The 20783-nt window shown below is 40.5% G+C and overlaps 1 protein-coding gene across 2 annotated transcripts in view; it reads right to left on the reverse strand.

Moving 5' to 3' along the window:
- Window positions 1-17975: 17975 nt before the first annotated feature.
- Window positions 17976-20783, reverse strand: part of LOC137341643 (guanine nucleotide-binding protein G(i) subunit alpha-1) — a 208946-nt gene continuing 206138 nt past the window's right edge. For both annotated transcript variants that reach the window (XM_068004967.1, XM_068004966.1), the window contains exon 9: window positions 17976-20152. The gene's annotated coding sequence lies outside the window, so the exon portion shown is untranslated. The remainder of the gene's footprint in view (window positions 20153-20783) is intronic.

The raw sequence follows: 20783 nt of genomic DNA on the forward strand, positions 1-20783 counted from the left end.
TGGAAAGCTGTTCACATTAACCACCACCACAGCTCTTACTCTGAGAACGACCTAGTGTCAGAAATTTTGGAATGCTCCGAGTGCTTGTCACATATGTTTAAGTAGAGCAAACTACGAGAATGAAAAGTGAGAATATAAAAGCACATGTATTGTTGGGGTGAACTGTGGAAGAATGTATCCACAGGCCGCATTGACTAGTTTATTCTCAGTCCCCCAATGTACTCCACGCACAAGTTTGTTTTTACTCAGTTATCTTTTCTTTGGAGGAGAGATTTCAATATGGTGACCAAATTGAAGTTTTGAAGATTATGAAAGGAATTTGCGAAGTTGATAGAGAAATGATGCACTATGGCGGATGGTCCAAATCACAGGTGACACAAGTTACAAATGGGGAAACTAGGACTAACAAGGGAGGTCAATGCAGGGGAATTTTTCACCCAAGGGCTAATGGAGTTGAGGAATAAGTCAAACAGGCAACAGCACTGCAGCAGTATAAATGGATTCAAGAGACAATTAGAGGTGTTTCCAGAGAGAAATAAGAACACAGGTAAAGGTGAGGTTAATAAATTAAAAAGCAACTTTTTTGGTCCCAAAGCCTTTACCTAAAATTTCTTAAAAGCTGGTCGCAAGCAGCTTTGGCCAGAAGAGGCCTAGCTAAGCATTAATTTTTAAAATTTTGATAAGGTTCCTTGTGGTCCAGGAGGAGCAGGAGTGCGCCTCATGGCCCAGCAAGGAAACCTTGGGTCTCCTCTGCCCTGGGCCTTCCCCCCATTTCTCCTGTCGCAATTGGCCCGGACCCTCCCATACTTCCTGGCTTATCTTGCCGGGGATCTTTTCTGTAGGTTCCTGATGGAATCCTGCTCTGGCCGCAATTCCTGCTCCGACCCGCTGGTGTTGACTTAATTCCAGCCAGCTTCGGGCAGGAGATAGTTCAGCAGTATTTAAATGAGACCCAGGAGTTAAAATGGCCCGGCCTTATGCTGAACTTTCCATGAGCAACTTCCCGCCTGCTCCACATTCCGCCCGCACTGAGATGAAATCGGGGATACAGAAACAATTTTGTTTTTCAATATTACTTATGAGGAAATAATCGGCATGGAAACATGCATCCAAAGCCTATGTGGAGAGCAATGATAGTTTGCTTTTCATAGCTGGTGGCCAACTAAACAATACAAAGGGGTTGAATTTCTGTGGGGTTTCTCCCGATTGCCCGCCATAACTTTGCGGAAGATCTGCAGAAACTCCAGAGAACCAGCATAAAACTGAAGTTATGGTGGATGATCAGGAGAACTCATCCCTTTCCTAATCCCCTTCATAATTTTAAAGATCTCTATCACATCTCCTCTTGGTCTTCTCTTTTCCAGAGAAAAGGGTCCCAGCCTGTTTAACCTTTCCTGATAGTTGCATCTTCTTAATTCCGGTGACAGCTTTGTGAATCTTTTCTGTACTTTCTCCAGTGCTTCAATATCCTTTTTTTGTAGCATGGAGAGCAGAACTATGCACAGTACTCCAAGTATGGTCTAACCAAGGTTCTATACACATTTAACATTACCTCCCTGCTTTTATATTCTATTCCTCTAGAAATGAGCCCCAGTACTTTTTTGCACTCTTTTTAGCTTTATCAACTTGTGTCGCTGCTTCACTATATTGAATATCATTTGCCATTTATCCGTCCACTCTGCCAACCTGTTTATGTCTTCCTGTATTTTGGTGCAGGTCTCCACATTATTAGCTATGCCACCAATTTGGTATCATCTGAGAAACTTATACTGAAAGAAAGAAAGACTTGCATTTATATAGAGTCTTTCACAACCTCAGGACGTTCCAAAGTGCTTTACAGCCAATGAAGGACTTTTTGAAGTGTAGTCACTGTTGTAATATAGAGAACGCAGCAGCCAATTTGTGCACAGCAAGGTCCCACAAACAGTAACGTGAGAAGGATAATCTATTTTAGTGGTGTTGGTTAAGGGATAAATATTGGCCAGGACACCAGGAAGAACTTCCCTGCTCTTCTTTGAAATAGTGCCATGGGATCTTTTACATCCACCTGAGAGGGCAGACGGGGCCTCAGCTTAATATCTCATTCGAAAGATGGTACCACCGACAGTACAGCACTCCCTCAGTACTGCACTGGAGTGTTAGCCGAGAGTTTGTGCTCAAGGCTCTGGAGCACTACTTGAACCCCCAACCTTCTGATTGAGAGGCAAGAGTAATACCTACTGAGCCACAGCTGACACTTCATTATATAATGCCCTCATTCTTTATGCCACAGAGACTTTCCAAACATCCACAGAGAACATCTCAGCAGCTTTGATTGGCCATGTCCTACTCCATTACCAAACAAACTGAGGCCCTGTATTGTCATGTGCCCAGCCATATAGATTTCAGCATGGACCAGCAGCAGCAGAGCCAGCTAAAACTTTTCCAAATTAAAAGTTTCCCCAAGGTTCAGGGTATTAATGTCTGTATGGGAGGGTAGCCATTTATAGAATCATAGAATAGTTAGAGCACAGAAGGAGGCCATTTGGCCCAACAAATCCATGCTGGTTCTTCGAAAGAGCAATCAATTAATCCCATTCCCCCGCTTGTTCCCCAAAACCCTGCAAATTTTTCCCCTTTAAGTATTTATCCAATTACTTTTTGAAAGCTATGATTGAATCTGCTTCCACCACCCTCTCAGGCAGCGCATTCCAAATTATAACCACTCGCTATGTAAAAAAGTTTTTCCTCATGTCACCTTCGGTTCTTTTGCCAATCACCTTAAATCTGTGAGCTCTGGTTCTTGGCCCTTCTGCCATTGGGAACAATTTCTCTTTATTTACTTTATCTAAACCCTTCATGATTTTGAACACTTCTATCAAATCTCCTCTTAACCTTCTCTGCTCTAAGGAGAAAACCCCAGCTTCTCCGGTCTATCCACGTTATTGAAGTCCCTCATCCCTGGAATCATTCTAGTAAATCTTTTCTGCACCCTCTCTAAGGCCTTCACATCCTTCCTAAAGTGCAGTGTCCAGAATTGGACACAATACTCCAGTGGTGGCCGGACCAGTGTTTTATAAAGGTTCAACATAACTTCCTTGCTCTATTTATAAAGCCCTGGATCCCCGTATGCTTTTTTAATTGCTTTCTCAACCTATCCTGCCACCTTCAAAGATTTGTGCCCATATACCCTAGGTCTCTCTGTTCCTGCACCCCCTTTAGAATTGTACCATTTAGTTTATATTGCCTCTCCTCATTCTTCCTACCAAAATGTATCACTTCGCACTTCTCCGCGTTAAATTTCATCTGCCACGTGTCCGCCCATTCCACCAGCCTGTCTATATCCTCCTGAAATCTATTATTATCCTCCTCACTGTTTACTACACTTCCAAGCTTTGTGTCATCTGCAAATTTTGAAATTGTGCTCTGTACACCCAAGTCCGAGTCATTAATATATATATATCAAAAAAAGCAGTGGTCCTAGTATCAACCCTTGGGGAATACCACTGTATACCTTCCTCTAGTCCAAAAAACAACCGTTTACCACTGCTCTCTATTTCCTGTCACTTAGCCAATTTCATATCTATGCTGCCACTGCCCCTTTTATTCCATGGGCTTCAATTTTGCTGACAAGCCTATTATGTGGCACTTTATCAGACACCTTTTGGAAGTCCATACACACATCAACCGTATTGCCCTCATTGACCCTCTCTGTTACCTCATCAAAAAACTTAATCAATTTAGTTAAACACGATTTGCCTTTAACAAATCCGTGCTGGCTTTGCTTTATTAATCCATACTTGTCCAAGTGACTATTAATTTTGTCCTGGATTATCATTTCTAAAAGCTTCCCCACCACCGAGATCAAACTGACTGGCCTGTAGTTGTCGGGTTTATCCTTAGACCCTTTTTTGAACAAGGGTGTAACATTTGCAATTCTACAGTCCTCTGGCACCATCCCCATATCTAAGGAGAATTGGAAGATTATAGCCAGCTGCAATTTCCACCCTTTGCTTCCCTCAGCAACCTGGGATGCATCCCATCCAGACCGGGTGACTTATCTACTTTAAGTACAGCCAGCCTTTCTAATACCTCCTCTTTATCAATTTTTAGTCCATCCAGTATCTCAACTACCTCCTCTTTTACTGTGACTATGGCTGCATCTTATTCCTTGATAAAGACATATGCAAAGTACTCATTTAGTACCTCAGCCATGATCTCTACCTCCATACGTAGATCTCCTTTTTGGTCCCTAATCGGCCTCACCCCTCGTCTTAACTACTTGTTTACTATTTAAATGCCTATAGAAGACTTTTGGATTCCCTTTTATGTTAGCCGCCAGTCTATTCTCATACTCTTATTTCCTTTTTGCCTCTCATTACTTATTTCACTTCTCCTCTGTACTTTCTATATTCAACCTGGTTCTCACTTGTATTATCAACCTGACATGTGTCATATGCCCCCTTTTTCTGCTTCATCTTACTAGTTATCTCTTTCGTCATCCAGGGAGCTCTGACTTTAGTTGCCCTACCTTCCCCCTCATGGGAATGTCCCTAGATTGTACCTGAACCATCTCCTCTTTAACGGCTGCCCATTGTTTGATTACAATTTTGCCTGCCAATCTTTGACTCCAACTTACCTGGGCCAGATCTGTTCTCAACCCACTGAAATTGGCCCTCCTCCAATTAAGTACTTTTACGCTAGATTGCTCCTTGTCCTTTTCCTTAACTAATCTAAATCTTATGATACTGTGATCACTGTTCCCTAAATGTTCCCGCACTGACACTTGCTCCACTTGACCCACCTCATTCCCCAGAATCAGATCCAGCAATGCCTCCTTCCTCGTTGGGCTGGAAACATACTGATCAAGAAAGTTCTCCTGAACACACTTCAGAAAATCCTCCCCCTCTTTGCCCTTTACCATCCCAGTCTATTTTAGGATAGTTGAAGTCCCCTATTATCACTACTTTTATAGTTCTTGCACCTCTCTGTAATTTCCCTGCACATTTGGTCCTCTATATCCTTCCCATTAATTAGTAGCCTATAGAATATACCTAGTGTAATGGTGCCTCTATTGTATCTTAACTCTAACCAAATAGATTCTGTCTTTGTACACCCATCATCCATCCTATGACATACCTACATGGAAGGAATCTTACAACACCAGGTTATAGTCCAACAAATTTATTTTAAAATCACAAGCTTTCGGAGATTATCTCCTTCGTCAGATGAATGAGTGAAAAGGTTCTCAAATCGCATATCTTATACTATGTTGGGACAGCATCACACCAATCAAAAGGTGTCGTTGTTATTCAAACAGGCCAGTCACGGAGAACAGCACGTCCCAGTACACTAGATATACATTGTGTCGATTACACAGGCAGGCAGAAAGAAACTCAAAATGGCAGAGAGAGAGAGAGAGAGAATTTTAAAAAACATATAATTTTTTTCCCCCTTTTTGCTGGTGGGGTTACGTGTAGCGTGACATGAACCCAAGATCCCGGTTGAGGCCGTCCTCATGGGTGCGGAACTTGGCTATCAACTTCTGCTCGACGATTTTGCATTGTCGTGTGTCTCGAAGGCCGCCTTGGAGAACGCTTACCCGAAGATCGGTGGCTGAATGTCCTTGACTGCTAAAGTGTTCCCCGACTGGGAGGGAACCCTCCTGTCTGGCGATTGTTGCGCGGTGTCCGTTCATCCGTTGTCGCAGCGTCTGCATGGTCTCGCTAATGTACCATGCTCCGGGGCATCCTTTCCTGCAACGTATGAGGTAAACAACGTTGGCCGAGTCACAGGAGTATGAACCATGGACGTCTCGGCACTCTACACCAGTATCCCCCACGATGACGGCATCGCTGCAACAGCCTCAGTACTCAACACCAACAACAGCCAATCTCCAGACGCCATCCTACAACTCATCCGCTTCATCCTGGATCACAATGTCTTCACCTTCGATAACCAGTTCTTCACCCAAACACACGGAACAGCCATGGGGACCAAATTCGCACCCCAATACGCCAACATTTTCATGCACAAGTTCGAGCACGACTTCTTCACTGCACAGGACCTCCAACCAACGCTATACACCAGATACATCGACGACATTTTCTTCCTATGGACCCACGGCGAAGAATCACTGAAGAGACTACACGATAACATCAACAAGTTCCATCCCACCATCAAACTCACCATGGACTACTCCTCAGAATCGGTTTCTTTCTTGGACACACAAATCTCCATCAAAGACGGGCACCTCAGCACCTCACTCTACCGCAAGCCCACGGACAACCTCACGATGCTCCACTTTTCCAGCTTCCACCCCAACCACGTCAAAGAGGCCATCCCCTATGGACAGGCCCTACGAATACACAGGATCTGCTCAGACGAGGAGGAACGCGATGGACACCTACAGACGCTGAAAGACGCCCTCGTAAGAACGGGATATGACGCTCGACTTGTCGATCGACAGTTCCGACGGGCCACAGCGAAGAATCGCATAGACCTCCTCAGAAGACAAACACGGGACGCAACCAACAGAGTACCCTTCGTCGTCCAGTACTTCCCTGGAGCGGAGAAACTACACCATGTTCTCCGCAGCCTTCAACATGTCATCGATGACGACGAACACCTCGCTAAGGCCATCCCCACGCCTCCACTGCTCGCCTTTAAACAGCCACCCAACCTCAAACAGACCATCGTTCGCTGCAAGTTACCCAGTTTTCAGGAGAACAGCGTCCACGACACCACACAACCCTGCCACGGCAACCTCTGCAAGACATGCCAGATCATCGACACGGATACCACCATCACACGAGAGGACACCACCCACCAGGTACATGGTTCATACTCCTGTGACTCGGCCAACGTTGTTTACCTCATACGTTGCAGGAAAGGATGCCCCGGAGCATGGTACATTGGCGAGACCATGCAGACGCTGCGACAACGGATGAACGGACACCGCGCAACAATCGCCAGACAGGAGGGTTCCCTCCCAGTCGGGGAACACTTTAGCAGTCAAGGACATTCAGCCACCGATCTTCGGGTAAGCGTTCTCCAAGGCGGCCTTCGAGACACACGACAATGCAAAATCGTCGAGCAGAAGTTGATAGCCAAGTTCCGCACCCATAAGGACGGCCTCAACCGGGATCTTGGGTTCATGTCACGCTACACGTAACCCCACCAGCAAAAAGGGGGAAAAAAATTATATGTTTTTTAAAATTCTCTCTCTCTCTCTGCCATTTTGAGTTTCTTTCTGCCTGCCTGTGTAATCAACACAATGTATATCTAGTGTACTGGGACGTGCTGTTCTCCGTGACTGGCCTGTTTGAATAACAACGACACCTTTTGATTGGTGTGATGCTGTCCCAACATAGTATAAGATATGCGATTTGAGAACCTTTTCACTCATTCATCTGACGAAGGAGATAATCTCCGAAAGCTTGTGATTTTAAAATAAATTTGTTGGACTATAACCTGGTGTTGTAAGATTCCTTACATTTGTCCACCCCAGTCCATCACCGGCATCTCCACATCATACCTACATGGGAAAGAGATACGTTCCATCAAATTCATGCAAATGCTATACCATAGGGAGAAGGCTGACATTCCTGATCCTCCATAACACACCAAATAAGAATCGCATCTCAGTGCCTGCCAGGCTACAGGGAAGAATGTCAAACTGAATGTGAGTATGGCAGAAACAATCAAGCAATTGAAAAGGCAGCTCTATATAGGGGAGAAAATTGATTATTTGGTGCAGCGCTGGTTCTTTTGAAGGCAGCTTTCAGTGGATAAAATGTACCTGTAGAAATCCAAAATCCAGAAAGATTTCCTAGTGCAGCTTATAGTCAACCAAGTGCCTGCTGTTCACTGAGAAAAATATTAATTATAATATGCAATGCTATTCCTGGAGGCACACAATGTGCTTTTATTCTGAGGCAATCAAGCATGCTATGCACTGCATCCAGTACTCCAACAGAGAACAGCTACAAAGAGGCTCATGGGGGAAACCAGGGCACTAATTCAGCAAACATTTGGGGCACTAAAGCAATGATTTAGATGCTGCATAATATTGTGACGGGCAGGTGTTTTGTCATGGGCTTGGATGATGAGAAGCTGCAAGCTATGGAGGAGCAGAAGGATGGCAGTTTACAGCAGCCACCGGCAATAGGCCTGCTGCTGTAGGCAGGGCTGGGTCATGAAAAGAATGTTTAATCCATGTTTGGATTAATAAAAGGGCACTGATGACACATTTGAATAAGAGAGGCAAAAATGGCTCATAATAGCAAATACAGCATAATTCCATTCATAGATGTTGGGCATGATTATCAACTAGTATAAAATTTAATAGGAATTATCCAGATACATTTTCAAGTATCCACTTTGAGGGTAAAATTTCCTCTATTACGTGGAACAAAATCATAAACCTCATTAATGTATAAAAGCTGCAATATATTTGCTATTTGGCGCTTATCTTATGCTGTAAATTACCAATTTTGAAATATGCAGCAATTAATCTGCAAATGCAAATTATTGTGTTTCTTATATGTCTAGAAATTAAACTGCTTACTTGCTAATGCACCAGATAACTACCATTCAGCTGCACATTAGCTTATAAATTAAATAATACTGTGATTGCTATCAGGTGCTGATGAATTTCTTGCCAGCTGGGATATGCATATTTTCATCTTGTAAGGATATCACAATTTGTAATAGCTGAACTTTGATACACTTATTACAGACTCTCATGAGATTACAGCATTTGACAATTGACTGAGCTGTCTGGGCAAATGGTCTCGACTGCGTCTCCAGCAATCCTACAGCCTCTTTGGTGAAGCGCTTTCTTCCCTCACTGGGCTCTTTATAAGACTGTATGGCTTCCAAACTCTTTTGTGGAAGGGAAGGCTAATATCTTATATGACATATCTTCATCCTCATTTCCTTCATTCTGTACTCCTCCGCCTCCTCCATTAAAATAGCAAACAAAGGAATACCCACTGGGAATCCTATAACCATTATATAGAACCTCTTAATTTATGTGGATGGAAACTTTTCCTCAGGCGGTCGGAGAGAATGTCAGCTCTGTCAAGATGCACAGCAAAAAACCTCCACTCCACAAGCTTGCTTGTAATTCCAGCAATCACTTTTTAAAGCTTCTCCAGCCTCCAAATTAAAATACTTCCATCAATATCAGCTAATGCTGGCAATAGATATGCTTTTTTTAATCTCGTTATGAATTATCCTTGGTGCAACGGGGTGCTTATCACAAAATTTGGGCACTCCTCTGCCGTTCCAGATCATTTCCATATATTACAATGAGCTCCCAGCAGCATCAGCATGTGAGAAGACCCAGACCTGATCTGAAATGGTAGACGATGAGAGGCAGAAAACCCAGCGTAAGTGGTATTGACCCCAATTTTCTGCCTCAATGAGTACAAATGTCATTCCAGTGTCAAAGAAAGAGTAAAAAAATCAAACAAATTCAGGGCCACAGTGTTTTACAACATGACAACTATTATAACATTAGAATTTTCATTTAAGCATTATTTATTTGTGGTCCAAAAGGTGGCAACCCATTATAAGATCTCAGACAACAGACAGCTTTACCTGCAATTTAATGTTGATCATAACAAGACTTAGTTTGACAAAATTTCTGATTTAAACTGGATTGACATTGCAACTTCCTCTGTGGCATTTTACTTCCCCGAGGGTTCTCACAGTCAGAGTTGGTACATTTGCATCTCTGGCAGCACAAAGATCTGATTCTCAGGAGACAACACAAATGCAAATTAAAAGGCCAGAGACATGAATGGCACAAGGTCAGACATTAGATTTGCTGCTGATGCCACATTTACTTGCTTGCGTCGGTACGAGCTCTAATAATCACTAACAATATACAGTCTGAGTTCTTTGCACAGCGTATTTCCATGAAATACTCAATCATTTATGCAAGGTAATTCACTCAATGTTATTCCCCATCCTAATGTGCTGAAAATATTCATTGCTAATGTTCAGCTCTTAAACAAGCCAACTATAAATACACAGAAGCTCATGGCATTGTCCCAAAATACACGGCATAGCGAAGCTGTACATAACAGCTGCTTTTCGTTCTTAACTAATAATTGTTATGTATTTTTGCATTTTTCAGTGTTGTTGACATAAAATATGTCAAAGGAATATTGGACAGATACAACACTTCACAAAGTACATAATGCAAATTGCTATGTAGCTCATATGGAAACAAACAGGATAAATCCATTTAATCATAGTTTATTTAAGTGGTGGAATACATAATTTTATGCAAACATGAAGAAGAAAGAATTAAAGGCCTTAAGCTATCTAGCTCACCCTACTGTTTAGGCCTATGTACTGGATCTACTCAGATCATTTACATCTCCCATTTTCTTTGGCACAGAACCTATGTGTTCTCTGTTGAATGAGGAGAGAATTATTCTTTTTTGAATGTTTCAACCAAGTCTGCATTCATTGTGTTATGTGGCAGTTCATATGTTAATAATCCTAGGTATTGAGGCAATAAAAGCTGCTTACAGACCTGGCATTTCTGTAGTGCATAGTACATTCAGAAATAAAATGTCACTCTTCTACAATGCTTTGTTCCCTCGAAAACAAAATCTCACAAGTTAAATGTCTTTTTGATATGTAGTTAGCCAATATGAAATATTGGTTGACAAAATTCTTAAACTCTATTGGGGATCAAGGGAAGAAGCTCAAATATATATAAAAGCCAATCATAAAATGTGAACAAAACTCAAAAAATGTAATGGAGATTGATATATTTTGTACTCATCCAAAGCTCTGCTGCCTGTTTCCTAACTCGCACCAAGTCCCGCTCACCCATCATCCCTGTGCTCGCTGACCTACATTGGCTCCCGATCCAGCAATGCCTCAAATTTAAAATTCTCATCCTTGTGTTCAAATCCCCTCCATGGCCTCACCCCTCCTTATCTCTGTAACCTCCTCCAGCCCTACAACTCTCCGGGAACTCTACAATCCTCCAATTCTGGCCGCTGTGCATCCCTGATTTCCTTTGCCCCTCCATAGCCACTTTGCCAGTGCCTTCAGCTGTCTAGGTTGTAAGCTCTGGAATTCCCTCGTTAAACCTCTCCACCTTAGTCCTCCTGTAAGACAGCCCTTAAAACCTACCTCTTTGATCAAACTTTTGGTCATCTGTCCTAATATCTCCTTATATGGCTCGCTGTCAAATTTTGTCTGATAACAATCCTGTCAAGCGCCTTGGGACATTTTACTACGGTAAAAGCGCTATATAAATGAAAGTTGTTGTTGTATCTGATGGCTAGAATTGACTGTCAGTTAAATGGGTTGGTTACTTCACATGACATTTGGAGTATTGTTTTTTTATCTTGCTCATTATATTACAAAAACATATACAGGCACTGGAGAGGTTGCAATACAAGCAGGGTAGGTGTTTTGAAGCAGTTATACATACCAGGAATTTCTACACTTGCTGCATGCAGTGCTCAAATACTGCATTAAAAAGTCCCAAAGTCAATGACAATGCTAATTTCGGAACTGATCGGCTTGATAAATGACTTGTCAGTAGAAGTCACATGCCCTAGATATGAAGAGAAATAAGAGAACTTAAGCTCTACAGTCTACGAAGGTGGTTAAGGGGGAAAGCTTAGAGGTAAAACCTTAAAACCCACCTTTTATCAAGCCTTTGATTACCCCCTCCTAATCTCTCCTTCATTAGCTTGGCACCCATTTTCCTCACGCCTCCCTGAAGCACCTTTGTACGTTTTCTACATTAAAAGGAGCTATTAAAAGGTGCAAAGTGGTTGTATACTAAATATTAAATGGTATATAGTCAATATTTCTTCAAACTAAACAATGGCTCAGTCACTGCATCAATAGCAAACTGCTTAGCAGGATCTAAGACTATCCAAGAAATTAAAGTACACATAGCAGCTACGCATGGACACAAATCCAAGATATCAAGGAGTGCATATGCCATCAGACCTTAAATGTAACATCCATAGGGAAGTGCATTAAAAGTGGGAAAGCAGGTTAAAAAGTAGTAACAGTTGTTCCTGCCATTACAGCTATCCCACCTATTCTAAAACAAATGAGTGCTGTAAGTTGCCGAAACATTGGCAGTGAAATTTTACAGACAAGTGCGAAGTTCTGCACATGGAAAGAAAAATTGGTAACATTGTGTGAAAATAACTAGGATGAAGTTGAAAGAGGTCTGGTGGTCCTTAACACAACATTGCCAATCGCTATGGAGCAGCAAATGGAATGCTAAATTATGTAGACAAAACAGTAGGCTACAAGTCAGAGGAAGTCATGCACAAATTGAAGTGCGCTCTGGTAAGCCCACACCTGGAGTAGTCCATTTCTGACCACTGAGACACAAGCTAGACATTTAAGTACTGGAGGCCATGTAGAGAAGAGCCATTTGGTTGATTCTTAGCCTCAGAGGGCTGAGGTGTGAGGAACTGGAGAAATTTGAGCTTTTCAGTCATGAAAGGAGGTGACTGATTGATAAAAAGACTTGCATTTATATAGCACCTTTCATGACCTCAGGACATCCTTGCAGCCAATAAAGTACTTTTTGAAGTGTAGTCACTGTTGTATAAGATAACCTTACAGAAGTCTATAAGACAATAAATGGTATGGATAAGGTAGATCTGGAAAATTACTGCAAATCAAATTGTGAGAGTAGGACAAGGGAGCACAGGTTCAAATGAGTGAACAGCAAATTTAGAACTGTCAGGAAGTTCTTCTTCACACAAAGCAGTCAACATATGGAAGAGACCTCCAAGTAGTAACAGAGGTGAAAACCTTAATATAATTTAAGAAACAACTGGATGTTATGATGGGGGGCAAGACTGTTGGGTCTTTCTGGATGGATAAGCTAAGTTGAGCCGAACCACTTTCCTCATCGGTAATTACCTTGTCATATTCTGTTAGGTTTCATTTTTTTTGCCACCTGATGCTTTCTGTTTTGCTCAATGAAAGAAGACATATGAAAAATGAATAAAATTTATTACATCAATAGGTGTACATGTGTTATCTATTACTTTTGATTTGCTCTGTGCTGTCCCTTGTGAATGATGAACCTCTGCCTTTAGCTACCCGGCATCTCCTTCTACTAGGTACTCCATTGGAAGGCAGCATACTATGTGGCTACAAACTACACTAAAGAACTGCAGGGGTACAACAGGCCTGTTACTTCTATCTTCAATTAGTTCTTATGGGTCTGAATCAGTAGCACTGCTGCCCTGTAAAACAATCGTTCTATGAAATAGTCAGACCTACTGCCGTGTAGGACTTCCTGATGGCACAGAACTGCGACTACCACGAAGGCCAATTGACATCCTAGAATACTCCATCCGAGCCATTGCTGGAAGGTATGTCCAGCTAATGCCCACTGGTCTGTGAAAGCAGAGAATGCTGGGTACCTATGAGTTTCCACCACCATCAAAATCACAAGTTCCTAAACTAGCACATTTGCTGCTCACTGTCCACTTAAAATGGCTGGAGGGCTTCTCAGCAGATGGTGCTGTTTCTCAGAGAATGTGGGCTATGATGATTTAAACTGCAAATCTGGTGATTAAAGATGTACGTTGAGGTTGCCTGCAATATTGATTAATCAACATATCACTGTCACAATGTCCTAATCACTTCCATTTGAAATGGGTTTTATAAATTATCCTGGATGTCTGGAATTAAGGCAATTGTCGATTGTTAAGATAGGCAATGCATTCTTGACTCAGACAAGAAGTGCAAAATTGATTGGAGTTATTCACCTCCATAAGTAAGTTTCACTTTTATACCTCAAAATGTTATCAGCGGCAACTGTGTATCACACTTTATTGGAAAGATTAGATTTTCAGCAATTCTAATGAAATACCCATGCTCACGATTAGACAGAGGAAATGGTGTCCCGGGATTTCTGCCTCTGCGTTCGCCAGCCTGCAATTTTCTGCCCATTCTCTTGAATGGTCTTTTAGATAGTGGTTTGTGTCAGGAAAAAGTCCACCTTTGCAGCAGTTAAGAATAACATGCATTGTTACATTACTCATTGATTTCAATGCACTGTGGGCTCAACAGCATTACCAACTCAAGGATTTTAATACATTACTAGCAGATCTCCCATGGCATTACTCGAAGTGAGTCATTACACTTAGCTGGATTGGAGGAGTTGTTGAGGGGGCTGAGTTGTAGGAGTGCGCAGTGGGGCCTTTGAACAGCAGTGATATGGTGAAGAGGTTGGAGAATGGGAATAGTTGGAGGGGCTGGGGCATTCAATTACTGGCCTATTTGGGGCTAGGCTGTGTGGGTGGAATTGCACTTTCCCCTCTATTTGTAATGTCACTCAAATATAATATTAAGGATGAGGAAGAGGAGACTTTAAATGGGCTGTTGCAGCTAAATTTATGTTTAGTGCACTTTTGTCAGAAAGCAGTACAGGAACCCATTTATAATAGGCTGCAGACTGAAATTTTTACCTTGTAGGTAATTTTTGAGATGGGTGAATTCACAACAGGCCGTCCTCCTCAGTTACTCTAAAATTCAGTCCTAACATGGACCATTTGTACTCATTTCCTATTCATCACATCACACATCAAGTGCCATACTTCAGGTATTTTCATCTTTTTGATGAGTCAAGTTTTATCTTTATAAAACAGCAACAAATCAAAACTCACTTGGTATGGAACATACAAAAGCAAGGAAACCTGATAGAAACCTACCACTCAGGACGTGTTAAAAAACATTAAATCAAAGATGAACAGTGAGGAAATTTACCTCACAGGTAATAAATGTTGAAAATATAATTTCACAATAATGTAATTAAAGTTACCAGTGAAATTGTCTTCAGTGTCTTCATTATCTTCAGTAATGTTTTTACTCTGCGGCTTGTATTTCAAATGCCGGTAAATGTTTATCATTGGAAGTCTGAGCCTATGTGAATAGCTTTAGCCTTGACTTCATGCAGACTCAAAGACTTACCAATGTCAACTGAAGAAACTCAGTAGAGTAGCAGGCTGTAGATCCGAAGTATGTCCCAACTTTAAGGATAGAGCAAACAAAACAAATTTTCAATGGGAAGGAAAGGTAGTCAGAATAAGAAAGATTTCACACATAGTACAGCACAAGAATAAATAAGGGTGCACACATCCTGTAAACAACAGGACTGGAAGTCTTACTAGAGTCCAGAAAGCATTAGTTAGGATTTGCTTGTTACAGACTCAAATTAAGTTTAGATATTTTTGATGATAGATGGGCTGCCAATCTAAAACAATTGGAGGGACTAGAAGTCTAATTAGGGAGCAGAGGATCTGTAAAGATTGCCGAAATGGGTTTTTGCTGATTTTCACGATAAATTCCTGATTTCCTCTTGAATTTGAACTCCATCCACCCCTACAATTTCCTTTTTTTTTCTTATCAAAATCACAACGATGCACGCACATCTGTGGTATCAGCACACACATTGCATGTTGTACATGCTATGCTATTTATGATCCTAATCCCAAAAAATTTCAGACTCCAACCACACTCATTGCTCAAAATGAATTGTTAGCAATCAAAGTCATCGTTGCTGTAATAGTTTTGTATGTCAAGAGCATGGTTCTCCATGACGTCATCAGCAGGCATTTGATAACTCCACTTCTGTGCTGGTTACAAGGCCCCATCCTTGAGCTCCAGTTGGCTCTTTCTGCCTATATTATCAGGCTGGATAACAAATGTTTTAGGCAGACGCTGTTGTCAATCTGGAAACAGTAGTGCCAACCCAATGGTCAACTATAGTGGCAGGTGATCCCTCTGGCACAGAAGGACTAACATTGAGAGAGCATGAATCTTATATGAAAGTCTGAAATTCTTTACATTATTATGCTCAGCAAGATGAGAGATTCAGGGATTGGAAACAAGCACAAACAGACTAAAAAAAAAACTGTACAATGCGGTAATCTTCAAGGTGGTGGCTATTTATGAATCTTTTAGCGTTGATACAATTAACTAAAGATCAATCTGGAGGAAGATTTCTTTTACAGATAAAATTTTCTTCAGATAGATTTTCTATGAATGTCCTTTTCTTCCCACTCTACATACTTTTTTCTTTTTAATAGCTGATATGGGAATAGAGCTTGCTCAGTTATCCTGAGGTTACCAATGCTTATAAAGAAAGTCAGCCAGTTGAGTTTATTGTACTCCTATTGTACACAAATAGGGCTAGGAGTACGTTTACTTGATCTCAAGTTTTAGTGCTACTCCAAATAAACACCGATTTTCTTTGGATTTTCAGGGCCCACCCCCGATTTTGCTGACTCCAAGAAACATTCATCTTTATGAACATTACATGTGAAATACATAATTCTGAGGCCAAAGTCAAGGATATTAGTGACCTGCAAGAGCAACTAAGGAGTACAGTGGGTTACTCGTCATCACCTACTCGATGTAGGCAAAGTGTGGACAGATCGATCACTATTATGGCAGATAGGGGAAATGCATTGAATGTTGTGTATATAGACTTTCAGAAAGTCCTTGACACTATTGAAGAAGGTTGAGCATGAGAATAGTGGAAGGGTAGGAAATTGGATTAAAACAGGTTAGAAAGGAGGAAAGAGAGACTAAGAGTTCAGGGCAGTTTCTCAGAGTGGTTGGGAGTGGGTAGCAGTATTTCACAGGGTTCTATTCTGCGACCTACTGTTCACTGTGTACATCAGTGTTGTGGATATAGGGCTAGAGGGAGTGGTGTCCAAATTTGCTGACAATGCTAGAATGGGAGGCATAGTAAATAATTCTGGAGGACCAAAGAAAGCTGCAAGGGGATATTGATAAAATGGTGGAATGAACAAAAAAAAGTGGCAGATGAAACTCAATCCATGTAAGTGTGAGGTAATACATTTCAGTAGAAAAAAGTATTGTACTTTGAATAGGAGAAGGTTGAATGATATGCAAGAGCAAAGGGATTGCGGGGGGCGGGGATCATGTTTACAAGACATTAAAAGCAGCACTTCAAGTAAATAAAGCCATAAAAAAGCTAATGGAATATTGGGTTTTGTGGTCAGAGTTACAGAATATAAAAGATGTAATGTTGAATGTATATAAAACCTTAGAAATAGAACAGTTGGAAAGCTGTGTGCAATTTTTCTCCACACTACAGGATGGCTGTTGAGGCAATAAGTACGAAGAAAGACTTGAAAAATTGGGGCTGTTAGAACGGAGATTAAGGGCTGATTTGTTAGAGGTGCTTGAAATATGATGGGATAGGTCAGGGTATATAGAAACAGACTATTTCCACTGATTGGGGGGTCTAAAACAAGGGAACATAGAACCAAGCTGTAAGTGTTAAGACAGGGAGCAGGATAAAGTGTTTTTTGTGCACAGATTGTTGTGAGGCTGTGAATGCAATACTGGCAGTAGCGACTGAAGCGGAGACCATGTCAACATTTAAGGAGGGTTAGCTAGGTGGTTAAAGGAATGGGGGGTGGGGGTAAGGGGATATGGGAACATGGGATCAGGACTACTGCTTAGGTGAAGGATAAACATCAATACAGATTGGTTGGGTCAAATGATCTGTTTCCATGCAAGGACCTGGACTAAGCAATTGATGAGTAAACCTGGCACACTGCACTGGACTGGACTTTGGAAATCTCAAACATCAAGATGCCTGGCAGAGGCAGCTGAATGGATGTTCTCAATCTTAGTGACAAAGAAGTCCATTAGCTCCTCACACTTGTTACCTTCACTTCCCACTTGTTCCCCCCCCCCCCCCCCACCGCCACCACCACCAAATAAAACATTTCTGCTTAGGAAAAGCACAAGTCACTAGGTAAAATTATGACAAGTCTTGCATCCCCTCCACATGGCTGCATATGTGATATGCAAAATTAGACCAGAGATGCAATCTCACTGTGATTAAGAACAGGCTAAGGTTCAACTAGAAGACATGCACATAGAATCTCATGAAAGCTGCAGCAAATGTTGTTTCACAAACCAGTTTAGACATCTTAAAATTTTAGAATTCAGTTTTATTAAGCTCACTTACTGACATCCATAATGGTACAGACCAAGTTCAAAAAAGCAGTAGTAATGATCACCAATATTCGAGTCAGTAGTTTTTTTGTCTTGTTAAACTCCTTACATTTTCAGAAATAACAGAAGGTGGTCCCACATTTAAATCCCACCACTTATTTTTGTATCAAGTATGATCAATAGCTTGTGGATCTAGCCGCTTCTTCTATCAGAAAATGTTTAATGAAATAAGACCTGGTTGACAGAAAAGTTGTTCACCAGCAAGGCACAAAGTATTTGGACTAATTGTAAATAATCCTTTATCAATCGTTGGTTATCTAAGTTCTAATCACCTCTTAGAGGAAGTACAAAGAGGATAAATTTATTTGAAAGAAAACCAACATGGATAATCTAAAAAGCAAGCATATACGTACATTTGTTGACCCAACATACAACAAAAATGAATGTTTTCATTACTTTATAAATGCCTTTGTTACATCATTTAATCTCAGTAAAGGTTGTAAAGTTTTTTTATACTTATATCTGTAGGTCAAATAACCAAAAATAAACTTTACATAAATTCATCTGTATAGTTAGTACATATAACCAATAATCTTGGCTCATGTCACTCAAATGCACAAAATAGCCCCAGGAATTCACAATTTTTCTTTAGGTCCCCGCTTTTAGTCTGCAATATTCTTAGGACCTATGCAACAGTTTTAACAGTATAAAATCATATTGGTAGTGATTGTGGTCCTGTATCACGTCAAAGAATGCATGCATGCACTTCAAACTTATTTTGCTTAATATAGCTGCATTTCTGACCTACCTTTAGTATGAATTAAATGCCAAAGTTGGTCAAATGTATGCACATCTACAAGAAACATCACTAGTTTATACTGTGAAAACTTACTGGAAACCAGCGCTAAAAATGTAACGCATCTATAGACAATTCACTAAATGCTAACTTTCACGGAGATATCTCATGGATACGATTTTACCACCACAATATGGGACTACATAAAGAGCAGGTTCAAAACAAAAATCTTAACAGTCAGAAGAAGTTAGTTAACATTTAAAATTCATCATCTGCGAATAAGCAAAGAAAAGGTTAAGATTTGAATTCTAATACTACACTGAACCAAAATGCAGTTGTTAGAAACAGCCCATGAGGTGGTATCCTGTACAGCAGAAAGCATTTGAAGCGGATTTCAACAAACTTGACCTAAAATGTATGCAGTCATAAAACAGCTTTAAAAAAATAAAACCCCAAAACGTTCATCTGTAGCAATGTAAACTCAAAAAGTACCTTTATTTCTGGTATCATTAACCAGAACTCTCCAATCTTTACTAGAAGCTTCTACGTTACAAAAGAAAGGTTATCTTTTCCCTTTCTTAAGTTGAGACGACTTTTGTGGTGGAGCCTATATTGGTGCTCAAATAGTTTTATCAACACAGCATGAGCCACTGCAGTTATATTCAGTGATATGTCTGTTCACACCGCTTTTCCCAAATGCTCACTGATACACATACAAATGTTAACTCTTATTTACAAACAAAAGCTCATTTTGTTTCAGCTTAAAAGTGTATAAAACTTTGGCACTACCTTTAAGGCAATGCACAACAAAAACTGTTAGTACTCTATCTGCTGTAAAAAGCAGTGAACAAACTGGTAAAAAGCCTTCTGAAATGGAGCAGTGCATAGCAGTGTGCTCCCAATTAAAACAAATATGGTGATCACGATAAACCTGTTAGCTTAAAGCATTCATGCTACATTCTGCCAAGCAAAGTACCTTTTACAATTAGAAAGGCATGCAGAATTAACAAAGGCAGAAAAAGAAATGTGTTGTGTAATCAACCATTTCTCAAGTAAGCTAGAGACCCACCTTTCCTCCTTCTGAAAGGAATGGTTCTAAGACTATAGAAGGCCTTAGAAAAAAAAACTTGCCAAATGTTTTACAATAAACATTGCTACAATTACAGGCATTCATACAAGTTAGACACAAATGCTCAATGTAGATTACTCTAATTACTCAAAAAATTTACAAGACAAACATAAATAAAGCTGTTACAACTGGCAAATTGTACAGTACTGGTCCACCAATCAGTATATCTTCCCTTATTTATATCCAGAAACAGACAGGTTTGAGTCGACTGAATAGTTATCTTCAATCTGCAACAAAAAGAATAGTAATTTTTTTTTAACATATAAAATTTACAAAGAAAAGATTTTTTAAAAATATATTCCCCATTTAAAACACAATACAAAATCCTGCAGGTCTGCGCTTGTGGCATTCCCCTTACTGAAACTCTTACGATTTTAGTTAGAAATTGAAATTTGTAGACGTTTCACTGTAAATAACTAACAAAGTGATTGATTGATTTTAAGATCAGAAGCCATATCATTTTAAAGATTGCATTTCTGATGACCTATTTAATAAAGTTATAATTATGGCAATTTAAAAAAATTCCATTCATGCTACTTTTTATAATAATCCTTTAATCAGGATATCACATTCATTTTTTTTGTTTACAAGACAGTTTATAAATCTCATCATGAAACAGTGCATTGGTATATGAACATGCCACTGAATGATAGCAATGCCCTATTTCCTACAAGACAACAACTTTTTAGCCAAGCTGTCTTGGGTTGTGTAAAGTGGAGCAGCTTATCGAAGAGATGGGGGGAAAAAAAGAACACAAACCTTGTGTTCCGTTCCTTTTTAAAAAAAAAATCTGAGAAATCTAAGTGACGAGCCAAGCCCATATGTGTACGACACAATCAAAAATAAAAAAAGTGACGA

This window comes from Heptranchias perlo, chromosome 24 (assembly GCF_035084215.1).
Source record: "Heptranchias perlo isolate sHepPer1 chromosome 24, sHepPer1.hap1, whole genome shotgun sequence".
In the NCBI taxonomy this organism is placed as follows: domain Eukaryota; kingdom Metazoa; phylum Chordata; class Chondrichthyes; order Hexanchiformes; family Hexanchidae; genus Heptranchias; species Heptranchias perlo.